Raw genomic sequence first — 18,850 nt, 5'->3', positions numbered from 1 at the left:
ATTTAAAAATTACAAAAATTGTCACTCTCTGGCGAACAGAATGTTGCAGCAGGCAAAAAAGAAAAAAAAATATTCTAATATATATATATTTTTAATTCCGATTATTAATTTATCTGCATCGAGACAGAATCGTTCGAGCGAGAATCGCGATGCATCGAAGAATCGATTATTATTCCCACCCCTAGTCAGTAGTGTGGCTATGCCTATGGAATAGTATTTCATATTTACTTTTCACTTTTTATTCCCACCTTCATCTCAAATAGTCGGCTCTGAATGTGGGGATTGAGTCTGGGGTGCAGAGTTGATGAGGCGCTCTACTGCAGACACCAACATGGAGACATGAATGAGAAGGGACCTCATAATGCTGCTGTTTATGTCAATGGTTCCTATTTACTATAATGGATTGTTTATATTTTGATAACAGTGTAAGTGCTAGAGTTCAACACAGCTGACAGTGTTCTGTATGTTGAGTAAACGTTTGTCCCAGATGATATCATCGAGGTGTGTTTCGCAACACGCCAGATGATTGCTACACAGAACCATCATGGAGGTCGTCCTCGGAAACTGTTTGGGAAAGGGCAGGCTGTTTCAATACTTGGCAGGTGATTGGATGCACCATCTGTCTGTCACCCTCCATCACGTAGATCGCCCCGTTCCTCAGAGCTGATTGGTGAACAACAACCCTAGCCATGGCCACAAGCGCGTTACTCGAAGCCTGGCAAGATGGATTCTAGTGTGATCCTGATCTGGACTGTACCAACACCAGTTGGTACAGCCCAATGGGGGGGTTCACCTACGCTTCAAACATCTGGGTGGACAATCCCACAAGTGATGTCACTACAGGGTATATTTTGAAATGGCTTGAAACAGGGAATCTGCCTCACACCTGGCAGTATAATGGGGACCATTTAACTACATATATATATATATAAATTTGCCAAACGATAAGGTCAATTTGTTTTCAGGTAACCCGTGATGTTAGATGGAGGTATCAGTGTGTGACATTAATCTGTGTGTAGAATTAACAGATCAAAGCTTGTACCTTTTGTAATTAAAAGGGGAGAGCTGATGGAGTCACATAACAAGATGCCACGCATTGTTCCCCACACAATGGAGAGCGCCTGGCAAAGCTTTTTATGCAGCAGATAAAGTTGGCCTTGCCTAATCCTCTGCGTTCTGTGTGCACGTGTGAGCCCTCGATGGCTTCATCTACTGGATGTGCCAGGTCTGCAGAAAACGGCACAACTCAAGAAAATAATCAGATATATCACACACACATATATAAATATATATATATATATATATACACATTCACTTCATCCTTTTATACCTCGTCGTGTAGTACATGGATTTTCTGTGCTGCTTCAGTTTGCCTTGTATTAATTATTTGTTCAGAGCTGCACTTGGTGAGAGTAAGCCTGCTAAAACAATCAAAGCCACTCTGGATAAAAGCCAGTAAATAAATAGGTATAAATGTCAATATAGTCAGAAAACACTCACTGTTCACACAGGGACTCAGACCAGAGTAGAGCAGTAGATTATATATTAAAATATAGCCAGCATTAAAAACGAAATCACAGAAAGATTGAGGTTTCATATTGAACACATTTGGATAAGGTGCATAAAGGTGTTTAGCGGGCTGAGCACTGAATGGTTTTGAACCGTGCGTTTCTCCCAGCTCTCCATTACCTCTTAAGCTTCCCCGCGACTGGCGTTCCACTCAACACCGTCGCCTCCTTTGGTGCTGCAGGACTCGCTCCGCAGTACGGCAAGGCTGAGCGGACAAAGGCCTCATTGTCCGCTCAATAATAAAAATGAGATAAAGCACGGCTGCATCTCGCTCTTGGTTATGGAGGCTAGCCGGCTCCTGGGCCAAGTACTATTACTTCCCCCGTTTTTAAAGGGTGAAATTGGACTCCTTTACATTAAAGGCCAAAGACAGTGCTGGGAACAGGGACTACCGGTCCTGTCAGAGTCTAAAGAGGATCGTCGGAAGAGGAGAGCGCTCTGAGGGTTCTCTGTAGACTAGTGAGAGAGCAGCTTCAAGGCAACGTTAGCGCTGATCGAATTAGCAAATAACTACACACCGTCTCTCTATACGGGCACCAAGGCCATAGGGCCTGGGGTCCCGGGGTCCTGCAGTGACCCACCTAGGTCTCCAGGGACCTTCCACAGCCGTCCCATTGTCCATCCAGTCTCTACCCTGAACCCTTAGTCATTTAGCAGACGCTTCTACCCTACCTGATTTACTGCGACTCCTGACACCTCATTGAGTAGCAGAGAGGGGCTAACGGATTCTGAGCTAAAGAATGCCTGCAGGTTAAGCTGTGTAGGTCGGGGATCGGACCCAGTACCTTTTGACCGGACGTGAAACACCTCAACCATCAGACTAGCGTGCTCCTCCCAACCTACAGTGGAGACGACGACCACGCGATAGATTATGGTATGAATGGATTATACATCACGTCTTGACCAGCGTTGACTGTGGATAAAGGGTATGAAGTAGATTAAGAGATTATGAGGTTAATATGACAGCTCAATAACAACTGCCCTGATAGCCTCAGATGACATCCATAGTTCAATGTATCGCAACATAGCTAAATATGTAGCTGAATGTTCCTGGGTGTAATATAGAGCATTACCAAGGCCACATTCTGAGAATAATAATGAAAATGAGTTAATCCCACAGTAAATCAGTGGATTAATACAATCATGCCTGTAATCAATATAATCATTACAGTTGCTCTTCAATTTGGAGATCCAAACGGTGGGAATCTCAACCAGCCTCAAGATAAGCTGTTCCCAGAAACTTGTCCATGCCATGCTAGGCATGAACAGCACTTTAGTGGTCGTTTTTCTTTGTTGTGGTCCAACAATGCTAGGGATGATACCGGACGTAAAGGGTCAAGTATAGAAGACATGAGCAGGGCTAACTACTAGCACGCATGTACTAAATAGCCTACCTTTAAGGGCCAGGTTTGATGGGCTACCCCTACTGGGGCATCACACAAGCATCCACCATTCTTCATAGTCAGTCCCTCCAGAAAAACGCGATTATGCGATCGCATAATTCAACGCATAATCAGCCAAAGTCTGCATATTCATGTTTGGGCCGCATTTTTTCAAATATGCCGCACTTTCACCGCATAAATTGCTGATTTCCGCTCAAAATATGCCAGGCTTGCATGATTTCATAATCCCCGCATTTTCGTTGCAAAAAAGTCACATATATCTTGTTATATATCTAGTTATATACCTAATATATATTTGAAAAATGTTGCGTTTACTTCACACAAGAGCAGCCATTTCCCCCGGTTGCCATGGGAACATATGAAGTGATGTAATTACGCGACGTGAACGTCATTGAAAAGCTGCATTTTTCGCAAGTTCCCGCAATTTTTGCAAGTCCACGCGATTTCATCCCATAAAATTGCATAAATATGCCGTGTATTTCATCGCATTTTTTAAGAAAACGTGCAGCATAATCAAGGATTTTTGGCCGCAACAATCACAAAAAAACGCTGGAGGGACTGCATAGTGGACTGTACCAGCTGGGAGGGCACTTCTACCCTTCCACCCTGATCATGCATCGGGAAGACGCTCCGCAGTTGTGATGTCACTACGAGGTCGATTCTTAAATGGCTTGTAACCTGGCTTATCAACATCACACCCGGTGGTGAAATAGGTACCCTTTGACCCTGCAGGACCAGGAATGGTTTTAAAGTAAATAAGACACAGGTTAGCCCCACATACAGTACGGTCTTCCCCCTAATCCTTCAGTTTGTTGACTGTGGTTTAATGTAAATACATGGCGGCTGCGGCAGCACAAAGCAGGAACAACAGAGGATCCTCCGGTTGTGTTCGGGGATAAAGGCCACAGAGTTAGGCCTCCATTCATGGAGAAAGTTAATCAACTCCCAGCATGCTCCTCCGTACCGCAATTACACACAACAAAACCTGTGATCCATCAGCCGCGAGGCCAAGGTAGCGCTGTTAAGATGCTCGCAGCAGCAAAAAGAATTGCCTTCAATGCTGCTCTGCCATTACCTATGCAGATCTTTATCGGCTGGACCGGTGACTCTATTGTGACCGTTTTGCTGCCCTACAATAGCTTTGTGTGCACCCATGCTCGCCAGGGATTGGCTGAAATTATATTCCTTCATGCTTGGCTAGGTTGCAGCTTAGAAACAAGCTGCTTAGCGGAGCCAGCGGAAGATGGCTGATAGGAGAGCTAGCTTCACATCCAGTTGACCTTTCTCCTCCTTTTTTCTCCTCCTCCTTCTCTTCCTCCACGACACAGCTCAGCGCTGGGAGCGGGGAGTGGTGTGTGGAGGAGGAGAAGATGCCTGGTCAGGTTAAACAAACGTCCTGATGGAGCAGATTGAGAGATCTTTGCTCCTACCACCACGGCCCGGTTTACATCTGGCCAGGCAGCATAGCCTGGATGGTTTAGTACTGCTGTTTACTCTTTGTACCTCTATCTCTCCCTCCGTTTCTCTTTATCTCTCTCTCTCTCTCTCTCTCGCTCTACCCTCCGCCACCTCTCTCTCTCCCCCTCTCCCCAACATACACCCTCTCAACCCAACTATATGAAAACAGCAAGAACAGGCTATTTGGCTCATTGGAAATAACCTGCCAAAAATAGACGCAAACTGGCTATGGTTTGCCTAAACAAAGTACACCTAAGGAATCTGTACGCATATCCTGGCTATACAGAAGGATAGGCTCATAGCCGGACTATAGAGGAGGTAAAGACGCATATCCTGGCTATAGAGAAAGATGGACGCATCGCCTGGCTATAGAGAAAGATACCCACTCATAGCCTTGCTTCAGAGAAAGGTACAGATTAATATCCTGTCTACAGAGAAAGGTACATTGCGTGCAGCTCGTTCTGAACCTGGTCAAGAACGACTTTGAAAACATCCAATATAAAGAAACTGCTGCGTTCTGGGAGATACAACAATACACTGCAGCACACTGATGGCCGGCCTGACGTCAGAAGAGGACCATAGACAGACACTGTAGAGTTACACTACTATGCATAGGATACGTGCACATTTCTGTACACATACAGAGATGACATTTCAAAGGTTGTTGATATACTACTGCAATTCTTTTTATTCCACGTGATTCAACATGACTTTATTTCTCGAATCATTTATCCAATTTTAATACATCGTACATTTATTTAAAAATAAAATTTCCTGCGTGCATTTGTGGGTCCACTCTGGGAATAAAGAAACTAATGTATTTACATTTTCCATTTCAAAACCGAGATTGAATTGACAATTTATCATCAAAGGTTTTGTGCTTTAGATAGTGCAGGTTGTTACTCCATTTGAAATGGAAACCACACACACACACACACACACACACACACACACACACACAAATGTGATTCTAATCCAAAACATAATGTCCGGTAGCAGATCATTGGTTAGATTCTAAACCCATTAAGCGTGCTGTGTCCGACCCGAAACACAGCCCGGTGTCTCTGATGGGAAGGCACGCGCCTCCCTGCCCTTTACAGCCGAAACACACAAACAAAAATGAAAAAGACAGCCGATTTAAAGTGATGTGGCAGATATCACGGGCCCCTTACGTGGGGGCCCCTTGCGGCAGGGGACATGTATATCTGCAGATACTGAAGCTGTTATTTAGCCTTTCAGATAGCCATCCTAGCAGGAGTTCACCCTTCATTATTCTGGGTGAATCTTCCCTCATTTAGCTAGCGTTTAGCCGGGAGATAGCATCTCTCTTCTCTTCCGCCTCCAAATACCCCTACCCTCCAGCTCCTCTGACTGCCCTGCCATAACAAGGCAGATCTCTGCATCGATGGTGGCAACATCTCCAGGAAACAAACGCCTTTGTTGGGCTTGTTACTAAGATCCCCCCCATCACCACCAACAGATGGGATTTTTCATTTTTTTTAAAAATACCCAAAAAGAGGCACGAATTCAAAGGTGCTCGAGAGGAGATAGCGATCAGCTGCAGGTCTGACATACGGTGTTGGAAAGATGACATTCTTCTGAAGACAAACCGCAGACACTAAACAAATGATCCAGATCGCAGCTCTGAAGAGAAGAATTCTTAAGACTTCAGAATAAAGGGACCGTCAGGGTTTCGGTCTGTTCCTTTTAACACGGAGAACCAAAAAGATGTTAATTGGCGTAGGCTATTTATTGTGTGGTTTTTTTTGTCTGTTTATTTGACTCTTTCACATTCTATCCCATTGGAAATCTGAATGAAGACTAAAAAAATAGACACAGGGATCAAGAATAACTAAATCAAAGAAAATTCAAAAATAGTATTTTCGCACTCAAAATCAATACAATTGAATTCAAGGCCATTGTTTATTTTATTACACCGTGAACTTGTGTCCGTTTCGCAGCACAAGAGCCACTGTCACCGACACATCGACGTCTGCTATACAGAAAACTCTATTGACATATTTCCCTTGAGAACGCGGGGGCCAAGGATTCAAAGACACAGGGGCCAAGGATTCATAAACACGGGGGCCCCGCAAAGCGTGCACGGGTGCTGATGTGGAGATGGGACCGCTGCTTATCAGATCCAACATCATCTTCCTTCGGCTGGCTAGACTAAGCAGCAGTCAGAGGAATGAGCCGATAAAGGGTGTCTTTCACACAGCGACAACACGTAGCGGTGTGCTTATCGCCACAATACCTCACATGCAATCACAGAGCAGGAGGACGGGAGCAAGATGGTTACATTTGGTGATTTGTTTTTTGCTTTTGGAGGAGCGATAAAGGATGAGGAATCTAGCGGGGGGAAAACAACCCGCGTCCCGGGCACGGCATGCTGCAGGCCCGGTCCGTCACACGACGTCTTCATGTCAATTAAAGGGCCGTGATTTGGATTTTTATTTTTTTTCGGTTGGGGGGGCGGATTCAAAATGACACATAAAAGATGTCGATAAAAGAAGAATAGATAAAGAGAAAAATAATGAAAGGAATACTGACGGAGGAAATGGACTAGGAAAAAATATAAAATAAAATAAGAATAATAGGCTACGCTTTTCATTTGACCATCCCTAAAAAAAAGAAAATACTAGACTTATATTATAAATGTTATATTAATAATTGATAGAGATTAAAAATAACAGTAAATGTATTTATTCAATATAGCATTTATTTCTATAATTTCTATTTCAGGAAACGTCAGGATTTTAAGTCTGTGAAATGTCTAAAATCCATTCTTTTATTTCCATGAGCTTTTATAGCAGCAATTAAAAAAATAAACCTTGGTGCACCTTTAAACAACCCCATTCTCTGAGCTGAATGGCGCAGTGTTGCAAAACGGTAATAATATATAATATATTCATCTCTAAGTAAACATCCTGCCATGTCCTTTCCAAATAACAACGGCGAACAAAAACGAGGTGATAATTTCTCTCCCTTTGAGAATTCTCTTCTTTAATTCCGACAGTAAACTCGTGGCTGTTACGGGGTGTTAAGTAGGATTTAAAACTTGTCAGACAAGACATGTTTGAAATTGCTTTAAATAAGTGCACTGTGTTGCTGTCAACCAGGGGCTTAGGGGGGAAATATCCCTACAATTGAGGCACTCATCTGGGCTCACAGAGCCGTGCCCGAGCAAGGGCGCCAGATCCTGCTCCTCCTCGGTCGACGGTGGGGTTCTACGGTGGCTCCTGAGCGCCGCAAGGCCGCTGTGGAGCGCTGCCGCTGCCGCTGTGAGGCAGCGACACCTGCTGGACACTCAGGGCACTGCGGTTGTAGAGTGCAGCGTGGTGCGTCCTCTTCAATGTATGGTCATACCGCGCTGGTGAAATATCAATGATGTGTATGGTCCATTTGAGTCCCAATTTTGTAGAATATGTAGTGAGCATTTATTTGTCTAGCTGAAGGAAAGTTAGCCGTTTGATATTGAGAGGAGTTATATCGTTTACATTATTTGACTGAGGAAAATCTATATTTTTACATTAGGAATAATGTATAATACTCAATATAATAAATTGTTTTGTATGCAACCAACAAATCTGAGTGCCTTTCATAGAAGCCTACCACTGCCAATATTCAAGAGACAGCAATTCAAATGACATTTAATTCATATTAATTGTATTTTTTTCCCTCCTAATTGGGTAGGCGGAAAATATAGAACTTCCTCTTAAAAAATGTACGCCTACTTTACTGCAGTATATAATTAAGATAGGCCTGCAATGTCTATAGATAATATGTATATCCTATCTATAAAAAATAGAACCCTAACCCTATAAAATATTAAAATATAAATGTATAATTATGAAATACCTCATCATGTGCCTAAAATGTCCAATATTATTAAATTCACTTTAGAATTTTGTCCATTTAAAGCGATTTGGAGTTGTATCTCATATTCTGATTTGCCTCTCCAAACATCATTGGCAACATTCTGATACTACAGCATATAAGCCATGTGTAAACCTCATATTCATAAATATTCATAACTGGAGTCTGACTTTGTAAAAACTGCATGTCTGAGTTTGAATAGCTGAATAAAAAATGCTACCCTCTACCCCCCAAAAAGTGTTCCCACTTCTAAACTGTAAAAATGGACACATCTGCAGAAAATCCCATTTAATGGTGTCTCTCAATGGCCGCTCTATCTGCCACGCTTTCAGGAGTGGTGGCAAGTGGAACAGGCCAAAAGTCTATGAGATTTTTCTACATAGAAGAAATCCCCACAACCAACAAGTGAAGCGCATTACAGGGGGAGATTTAAAACGCCGCCGTTGTCAGGTGTATCATGTGACGACTCTTTGTCCGAGCGAGCGCCAACTTTCGGTCGTGTCACGTGGTTGTAGCGGCGCCATAATGGAGTCCGCCCGGCCTGATAGGAAGGACTGAATCTGGTCCTGTGATCCCTGACGCTTTATCACACAAAGGGATTAGATGGGCCGGTGTGAGTGCCTTCTTCGAGTTATTACCTTCTTATGAGTAGAACAGCGAACCCAAAGACATTGATTGCAGGGAACAGTTGAAATATGATTTGGGGTTTTTTCTCCAGCTATTAATATGTACGCCTTAAATAGAGGCACACCGCTAAGCAGCTTATGATATTATAAAAAAGAATGTTCCCTCAGGGGCATAATATGGCAGCGGTGACAGTTGGGAGAGAGATTCGTATTTACCAGATTGGCTGTACTTACGTCAAGCATTCTCCCGGCTGGTGGGAGGGAAGACGGAGGTACAACCGGGCCTCGATAAGCACTTAGCATGAATAAAAGACAAGCATGAAAGTGAGGTTTAGCCTCTTTAAAAAAAAAAAATGGAAGAAAATAAGAGTCCCCCCCCCACCCACCGCCACCAAATGTAAAGGCAGATAGGGCAGGTGCGTTTGGTTACGGAGGTGATCAGCCGGCGGGGCCGCTGTGTTCGTACAGAGCGGGACACGACGGAGACATTGTCCACGCTTGTCCGGGTGGGGAACCCGTCAGTAAAACCTGAGCTTATAGCGCGCTGCCGCTCCCAGCTTGAGATTAGGACCCTGGAACTCAAAACCTTCCTCTTTCCTCTCTCTTCTTTCCCTCCCCCGACCCCCCCCCCCCCCCTCTCAATGAATGCTTGATTCAGAAACTGGGTAGTATTTTTCATTTTTTTCTCACAATCCTTTCCCCAAGACTCACTTCATCCTTTCAGTCTGGTTGTTACTAAGCCTCAACGTTAGTGTTAAACCAACAACGACTCCTTTCTGGGGAGAAGATTGGATGGATTCATCATCATATGTGACTGATGCAACCATTTATGGTACATCTTCATCTACTACTACTATTACTACTACTATTTCTACTACTAGTACTACTACCACCATCGGTAGGACTGAAATATGCTTATTCTGCAACATGTAGCCTAGCATATCATTAGCCTCTGCTACGGAGTAGCCTGATCCTAAAGACACAATGTGTAACAGTCCAACTAGCTCAAAGCTAAATCTGACCTTTACATATAGTCTATGCGGATAGTGATTGAAATCATGTAAAATCACATCTTACGACTGATATATTCCACAAATCAGAATACTGGCCACCCACGCCACCCGAGATATGCTAGTTGGCATCACACAGTTGCACAGGAAGTTATAGTGAACAGAACACTTGAGAGTTTATGAATTCTTAAAAATCTCCTGCCCGCCAACTGTGAGGGGCACAATCTTACAAATTGCGTTTTCAAGTGCAGAAGGAGAGGTATGAATATTTAGTCATTCAAAATTGAATCAACATTCAAAAGCAAGCATAACCAAAAAAAGAGTATCAAAGAAGACAACTTGACATTTTCAAATATAAAACGTAATACTAAACCTAACATTTTTGTAATTCCTACAGGTTTGCTTTCGACAACTGAATGGCCACACAAAAAATGTAGTTAATTCAACAGTAATGTAGAATAAATAAAAACAGCCATCCTTGTTAAGCAGGTGCATAATATGATGAAGGATGACACGAGCTAACAGGCTTTGAAAGAAAGGGCTATTTTTATTTCATGTCGCCTGTATTTTAATTTCTAAAGGTTCCAACAGAATGTGTTCAGAGGGGAGGGGGATTCAGTCTGAGTATTGATGTACGAATGTCTGTTTCTTTGATAGAAGGTTCCAGATAGAGCAGCACTGGAACCATAGAGGGGAACAGCAAAACAAAGGAGTTCTACATTAGTGAAACCCTACAGCAGACCCCAAAGAACCGCAGTACTCTCCGGGCTATTTCCTATGCTGTGCCTATACTTTGACATGAAAATACTGAGTGTGACGTTATAACAGGGATTAACGGGTGACTCCAGGAGCTCCATTGAGCTGTTCAGGGTTGTCGTCGCCATGAATGTCAAGTAGCTTAATCTCTGACCTGATGGCCATCGTAAAGATACTTTATTACACATCAGACGCAGATGCCACCAGACGCAGCAACACATTCAGCAGCACAGCTCAACAACACAGCATTACCGGCGGCAGCCACGGTGACAATTTGTGCCTTGACCCAGAATATCCGTTAACCAACCGCACAATCCAATGTTGCCACAAAGACCTTGCCAGGGTCAATTTTACCGTCTTTTGCGGCAAATGTAAAAAAATATGATAATATTCCGTTGGTGCTAATAGAGCAAGTACCTGTCACCCCGCCGTTACAATGACCCCAGCCGACCCGAATGTTTATCAACTCAATTATCCTTCCATCTCGTCCCTGGCAGACTGCTCTGCCTCTCCGCCCGCAGATGAAAGCCGCAGGAGAGTAGCCGCCAAAATGAGGGGAGAAGAGGAGGGTAAGAGTTTTGGTTTAAAAGAGGAATGAGCCAAGATGAGCACATTTACCCAAAATGGAGGACTAATGATGAAAGATTAAAGCCCTCCCAGGCCTCTAAATGGCTGCAACCTGTCCTGAAGCAGACAATGGAGCCAGAGAGTTCCTAGACGGCCATTATGGCTCCACAAATGATCCCGGGAACAATGAGAGAGGCTCTTCGCAACACTGGAGGGAAAGTAGAAACCACCTCTCCCTGACACCTCTCCCTCTCTGCTTTACTTCCTTTGACAGGGTTTTGTGCTCCCGACGGTCAAACAAGAGAGAGTTAGCACACAGGAACACAATTGAACACAAAGTGTTGAGAGGATTAAATTGGACTATTTTTCATTCATTTCTGCTGTGAATATGTTCGTCTTTTTTGCAAGCTTCATGGCCACCGCAGTTTTATAGTCAAGCTATTGTGATTTCAAATATGAGAGAACATGTATGAAAAGATAGCCGAGGTATACAAAAGTGACTCGGATACATAGGTAGGCTGTGTTTATCCATGCGTTGTGTCCTTTCTCCAATTAGATCTAAATTAAATCGGTTAATTCCGATGGATTTTAATTTAATCATTCATTCTGACTCGATTTCTATCTCTTGGTCCTATTTCAACTTTTCCACCGACACGATGCGCTGGATCCAGAGATTGGGTTGAACCCGAGAGCGCAACGTGGGAGATAGAATGCTAGATGGGTTCCATAAAGCGAGCAGAACCTTTCCCGAGCATCCTGCCAGCACTCTGAGCCGGGTGACAGATGGCTGCCAATACGGTCACAAGTTATTGGGCACCTAAGCATGTGGGAAATCCTGCGGTAAAATATTATTCTCTGTAAACCTCAGCCAGTGAATAACACAAGCTGAGCAATTTAAGCAACAAGGTCATAGAAAAGTAAAGAAAAGAAGGAAGCTGCTGGCAAGCTGGAGAAATGGGCTTGTGAGTGAGTGAACGAAACGAGGAGATGAAGAAGAGATGAAAACGCAGCTCCACAGAAAGTCATGAATATCCCTCGCTGTCGAGCGATTTCCACCAACTGTCACTCTGAATGAAGTGAGATAAAAATTATATTTCACCCAGATAAAAAAAAAACAACCAATACAAAAGCGGGAAGGACATATGTCTGTCTGGAGCAGTCCCTAATCCAAGACAAGGTTTGACATCTCCTGCCATCAACTGTCAAACCCACCGAAAAACAGCATACTCACTGAGAACCAGGCAGAACAACAGAAATACGACCAAAGAAATTCATACATAGGGCATCGCCATTGAAGCCTGGATCAAGTTACAAGAGGGTATTTCTGAGGATTGAATGTGAAATCAATGCAAAATTTCCTTCATGCCTCAATAAAAAAACATTGCAATTGAGCCGCTTTAAGAGTGGACCATTCAAAGTGTTCTTCAAAGGACTCTGAACACTATGTTCCCTGCAGTCATTTTGCCTCTTCAAAACAAAAGCACTTATCTATAACGGTTGCCCATAACTTCTGATATTGCCTTTTGTCTCAGCCATGTATATTCTTGTGTGGGTTCTTGAAAGCGGAAAGCAATACGGTTATTGATCCGGCGTCAGCACTTCAATCACATCCCAGCGTTCAATGAGACTCCCCATCGGTTAATAATGAAACCCAGCTATTAAGACACACACACACACACACAGCTACATTTTGTTAATACAATTTATTTTTCAAAGTGCATTATGGCGTTTGTATTGTGAAACAGGAAATAGCTTGTCCTTCACGGATAATAGCGCCACGCTTGGCTTTCTACAGTCCTAAAGCTTCGCCTTGAATAAACCATCCACATCTATTGAATCCTTTTCAACACACAACACAAGTCGCCCATTCAGGGCCCGCAGAAAGGATCCTGAATAACTTGAAGCTGGAGTTACCTCACATGGACACGAATTAGGACCAGTTGCCAATATTTTGGATCAACTATGCCGAGAATAAAAGCAGCATTCTTGTGTTACCTGGCCGGGGAATGCAGCCACAAAGGACTTCAAACAAGGGCCGCCGCCCAATTCATGGATTGATTCTTACTTGATGGACCTTGGACTTTTACTAACAGACAATTTGAGGGAGGGAACGCGCACAAAGCAGTGAATGGCTGAATATTCATCGCGCTGGGCCTCGCATTGTCAGGGGAAGAATGGCGTAACTGTTGGCTGTACCTCAAAGGCTGACCTCAATCTCCTTCTTTATAACCATTATTTCCAAAAGATAATAGAAAATATGTATTGAAGCTTGCTTTGACCACTGTTGTCTTTCATGGTTTGTGAGGCGCAGAACTTAAGTTTTCCTATTTTTTGTATCCCTCTCCTTCCCTTCTCATATCCATAATGTCCTCAGGTTGGGTTGCTGCTAAACTGAGATTATTCCATTAGTCTATTCAGAACCCTCCTATTGAACAGGAAATACATACAACTGTTGAAAGAATCTAAAGTCTTTTCAACGGCATAAAGCGGCCGTACAAAAAAAAGGAAATGTTTGGCATGTTGAATGCACTCATTGATTGCAAATTGCACCATCAACTGAGTCATAGATATGAAGTATCGGGGAATGAATAGAGCGTATGGAGTATGGTGAGAGAATATTGCGGTGTCTCTTCTGTGTTGGTAACTGTACTGTACACACTGCCTGTCCTTGCTGTTGGAAAGTAACCATCACATCAATGTGCCTCTGGAACCCTTGCTCCCAACACAGTCCCCTTGAAGAAGAACCACACAGCCTTTAAAATGCTTTCAGGCGGCTTTCATTCGAGGGCATCAGGGCTGCCGGCTCGCCTGTAAAGGCTTCCATTCAGTTACAATAAGCGGAGGACCGATGTGTCTCATCCTCGCTTAATCAACAGATGACCTGGGAACACAATCAGCTAATTAGAGGTTATGCATGCAGTACGTGTTCCACCTAGGGAGGGAGGGAGTCAACTAATAATGCAATCCAATCTACAAGTTATGTTGTGCTTTAGTTATCCTTCAACAACATGGAGACATTGAAGAGAACATCCTCTCCAACCCTGCTCTGGGCGCAGGGACGGTCCGGGAAACAAATTCAGCCCGCAAGCCCACAAAATGGTGCCGGAACCGCCTTTGACTACAGATAACTTATTAACAATATCGGCTGCAATGTATGATGACATGTCGCAACCACCCAGCCGACATCGCAGACTGACAACCTCTCTGTACCTACACTGTCCTCCTAGGACCGCCCTCTTCACCCCAACTCGGGTCCCAACACCAACCCCGTTACCTGACTGACATCCTCTCCGGTTCCCAGCCCCTCAAACACAAGCAGATAAGACTCTTATCGGGCCCCAGAGAGGGGAAGGCTTGGCCCCAACCCAAGGAGAAGCAGTGGAGCAGCAAACCCACTGTCTAGACACTTAAAGGTGACCTGAAAGCGCCAGCGCTCTGTGTGACAGGAGGCACTAAAGGGCCGTCGTGGCAGAGAGGAGTCGTGTGGCTCCACAGCCACCAAGCTACCGTTCACACCACCATGTCATTGTGAGAGACCGCCACTCCAAATCCTTCCCATTACCACACAGTGGAGCGGGAACACCGCCGCTGGTAGAAAGAGGGGCAGGAGGACTGATATGGTATCCTGGTATCCTAGCTAAGAGCTGCTCCGGGGTCATGCGGGTTTCCATGCAGAGGGAAACCAGGTCTAGGCAGGGTAACCAGGTTGAGGCATTAGTACACACGCATTGATCACGTCCCCACAGGTGACCAGGTTTGCATTCATATTAAGCAATGTAGCAGCCACCTTTATCCAAAGCGAGACTTACAAGTACAACTGGGTTAGCCTCTTGGGGGGGGGGGGGGGGGGCGGGAGGCTGGGGGTTGGTGCTTATGTGCAAGGTAGGAAAGCGGGATATGCTGGTTGAAACCTGGGTAAATAGTGGATTTCCAATCTGTAAGCACTGGTGCTGTCAAGGTTTTATTTACCCTTTTAAGATCACAAGATGTATTGTGACGATGGCAGAAGGGACAAGGCCACAGCTCAACCTCAACAAAGCAAACACAGCTTGAAGTGTACTAAGCGTACAGAGGCCACGATGTTACAACAGACGCCCACTAGGTCCGTGAGGCTGCGTTCCGTGTTGTTTGAAAACCTTCATTTTGTTTTGACACGGAGACAAAACAAATGAACGAGAGGAGCGTTCTTGTCTGACAGTTTTGAGTGGTGAGATTTAAGCGTTAGAAAACAACAGTTGGAGATCAGATAAGAGCCGCAGACAGGTCGAAACGTGTTGGGAGGTTCTTCACCTCTTGTGTACGACAGATGCTTTGTAGTGCACTCTACACCTCAACTCTCTCTACACCTGAACATTTACACTTTTACCACTCTTTAATTTTAATACTGTACTTGAAAACAAATGTTTTTTATTAAGTATTGTATTAAATGGAGAATTTTGCAACACAATGTACGCTCCTGTTGATCTTTAGCCATAGTGCTCGCACACAGACACACACACACACACACACACACACACACACACACTGATATGGCAAATATATAAAGAAATAGTCCCATAGTTAAGGAATCATCCGTGCTGGGGTTAATGATTAAATTAACATTGCGTAGATATATATCAGGCCTATATCTTCACTTGTCTACAAAATGGTTTAGCTTCACTGTCAGCTAGATATAGTCTAGATAGTAAAAAACAACATTGTACAGCACATACTAGCGATTGGTTTACTATATAGCGTGTGACTTTTTTGCACTACATTTAGAAATACTATACTAAAGTATGTGTAAATGGTGCCATTTCATTTACGGGACCATGGTACTGGATTAAGCTAGATTTCACCAAGACAAACTCAACCAAGTCCACTAACGCCATCTAGTGGCAGAGAAATTGACTACGGCCTTACCAACGGACTGATTCTGGCCTTTATACAAGTCTATGTCGTGTGGAATTCGTCAAATGTTGGTGGTTAAATGTATTTTCTACCGCAAACTGATCAATCCATGAGGTAGGACAAGTCTGTTAAATCCCAAGGGCATAAAACTAGAAAGATTACTTTCTACCTCTAGCCCTACCAATTACACAAGATGCAGGGGCCTCATGGAATGTTATCCAACCAGAGGACTAGATTCATAATAATAGTATAGGACTACACGCCCTTGTATGGAAGCAGTCAAAAAGACAGCTGGGAAGATGTTTTCTTTGTTCTGATTAAAGTCATGATGTCAGTTCAATTCAATTTAGATGGCAAGCTGAACAGGACTTGATTAAACATTTATTTCACAAATAAGTTAAACCTTTTCCTTATTTATACAGACTTGAGAAGGGGAGGATAAGAAATAAAAAATAGAAGATACATAGTGGATGACAGAAAAAAAAACAGCCACTACGATTACAAGAGCCCAGAGACATGTCTACAAAAAAAATGTGCTTTTCAATTGAAGAAATAAAAAATAAAATAAAAATAAACGTTTTTCTCCCTCCGGGGCAGATAGTCTCATACCTGAGGCCACCTGGCGTCCTCACCAAGCACTTCCGTCAAGACAATTTCCCCCAAATCACCCCTCTATCTTAATCTGACAGCCAGCCACGATTAGAGGCTGGGGAAATTGCTTTTCTCCCCAACAGCAGTGGTTGGGAAATTATCTTAATTGTGTCATGATTATGCCTCAAAGCTCCCGCGAGGGGTCTACGTTACCTTGGTTTACAGCTCGACGCGAGTGCTTCAGAAACCTGGAGCACTTCAATGGGGTACTACAAAAAGGAAATGTACATACGGTTTAATCATGTCAAGTACATTTTGTCCTCAGAAGTGCTTTTCAATGGCACTGTTTAACCAAATATTTCAGGACATAGATATACACACATACACATATATACACACATATTTATACATTTATATGTACATAAATATTATATAGGCCTATATACACACACACACACACACACACACACACACACACACACACAGTAAATATTAGGCAATGCCAGTGTTTAGAATAAACCAGTTAATTCATGGACACTGAAAATATTCAATACAGGTTAAAGGTCAATAAAGGTTTGCCAATATATATCGTAAATATCAACAGTTTTGAGAATATACCACATATTGAGCAATTCATACTCCTGATTGGGTCATTGTGACCATGACATCACCTGGCTGGCACCAATTAGATGCGATTGCGTACCCTCACGTTCTATTTAGCCTATCTAAGAGCAAAGCGACAAATCCAGTGGCGTGAAAGAATCAGTCAAACTATGTAGTTTGATGTGAAGAAGAGGTTTATTTATTTATTAACGAAGAGCCAAATAACAAAACCAGGGAGCCATAAAATAATGAGTCAAACGATGTAGTAGTGGTTTATTTGGAAGCCAACACATTAAACATGAACTCAGCAGTACATTAGCCCTGAGAAGAGAATGAACATGTTAACGCATATTATACAGACACCTTTAAGTACAGCAGTGTGTTCGTCTTACTTCAGAGTTCCTTGGTTAGTCTACCAGTTGTAGGCCTTGCTTCCAAGAAGTGGAGTCATTTCCACATCACGTAATGATTATCCATCAATCTAATTACACCTGAAAGGAGGAAGAATGGAGGGTAGAATAAACTGATCTTGTTTGAAGTGGTATTACATATATGATTTTAGCAAGATGTGAGTGACCTTAGTCAAACAACCTAATTTAACAGGGATTTGTTGTAGGCCTACGACAGATTTTAACGTCACGTAAATGTGTTCACATGTTCATGCGTCACATTACACATGTAGGCCTATAGCGAATTCATGGACAGAACAGCCATACAACAGGGTTGGGACTTGGGGAAACGGCCTCCATTACTAAAACAACGCGTCGTCATACCGAAGATTCTAGAACGTTTTTCCCGCCCGACGATGGCCGCCTACGGCATTATGACTGATGTCTTTGACGGTTTCAAAGTCTGAACGCATACATCTTAAATTGACAAAATAGCAAACAATTAATTTACTCAAAATGCATTTGTAAAACACCTGCTGCATTTCTAATTAGGTTTTGGGGAATTGATCGAACAAACATTAGCTTAGTTAGCCTTCAGCAGGCTTACCGTTTAATTACTTGGATAGTGTAAACATGGTTGTATTTGGCGTAACCTCAAATCCTCACCAAGTAAAATCGTTCTTCTCGTAGAATGGAATGGATGGTTCCTCCAAAAAACTTTTATATATATATAATTGTATTTATGCCAATATACCAACTAGCTTCTGACTTTTCACTGCGCCCACCTGGCAGCTTCCCGCCGTTGTGTGCGTAAACGAACGCAGGTGAACGTGATTAGCAATGACGACATTAGAGGGGCGGGGATTAACGTTAGTCATTTGCTGATATGGCCAAACGAAACTAAACATTTATTTGATCAAATAATGGCTGAATCTTTACCACTCAGTGCCGTTCAGTTAAATAATCTTCCAGTATATATATAATCAGTCTACTAGTTGGTACGATCTACTGGAGGATAAAAGCATATTGAGAATTTATATTACCAAATATGTGATTTATTCTAAAAAAGAGGCATTGCAGAAAAAATACTGACTTCTGGCACATTATAA

Source organism: Gadus chalcogrammus, chromosome 12 (genome assembly GCF_026213295.1).
Source record: "Gadus chalcogrammus isolate NIFS_2021 chromosome 12, NIFS_Gcha_1.0, whole genome shotgun sequence".
Taxonomy (NCBI): domain Eukaryota; kingdom Metazoa; phylum Chordata; class Actinopteri; order Gadiformes; family Gadidae; genus Gadus; species Gadus chalcogrammus.
Note: the sequence above shows the minus strand (reverse complement) of the source record.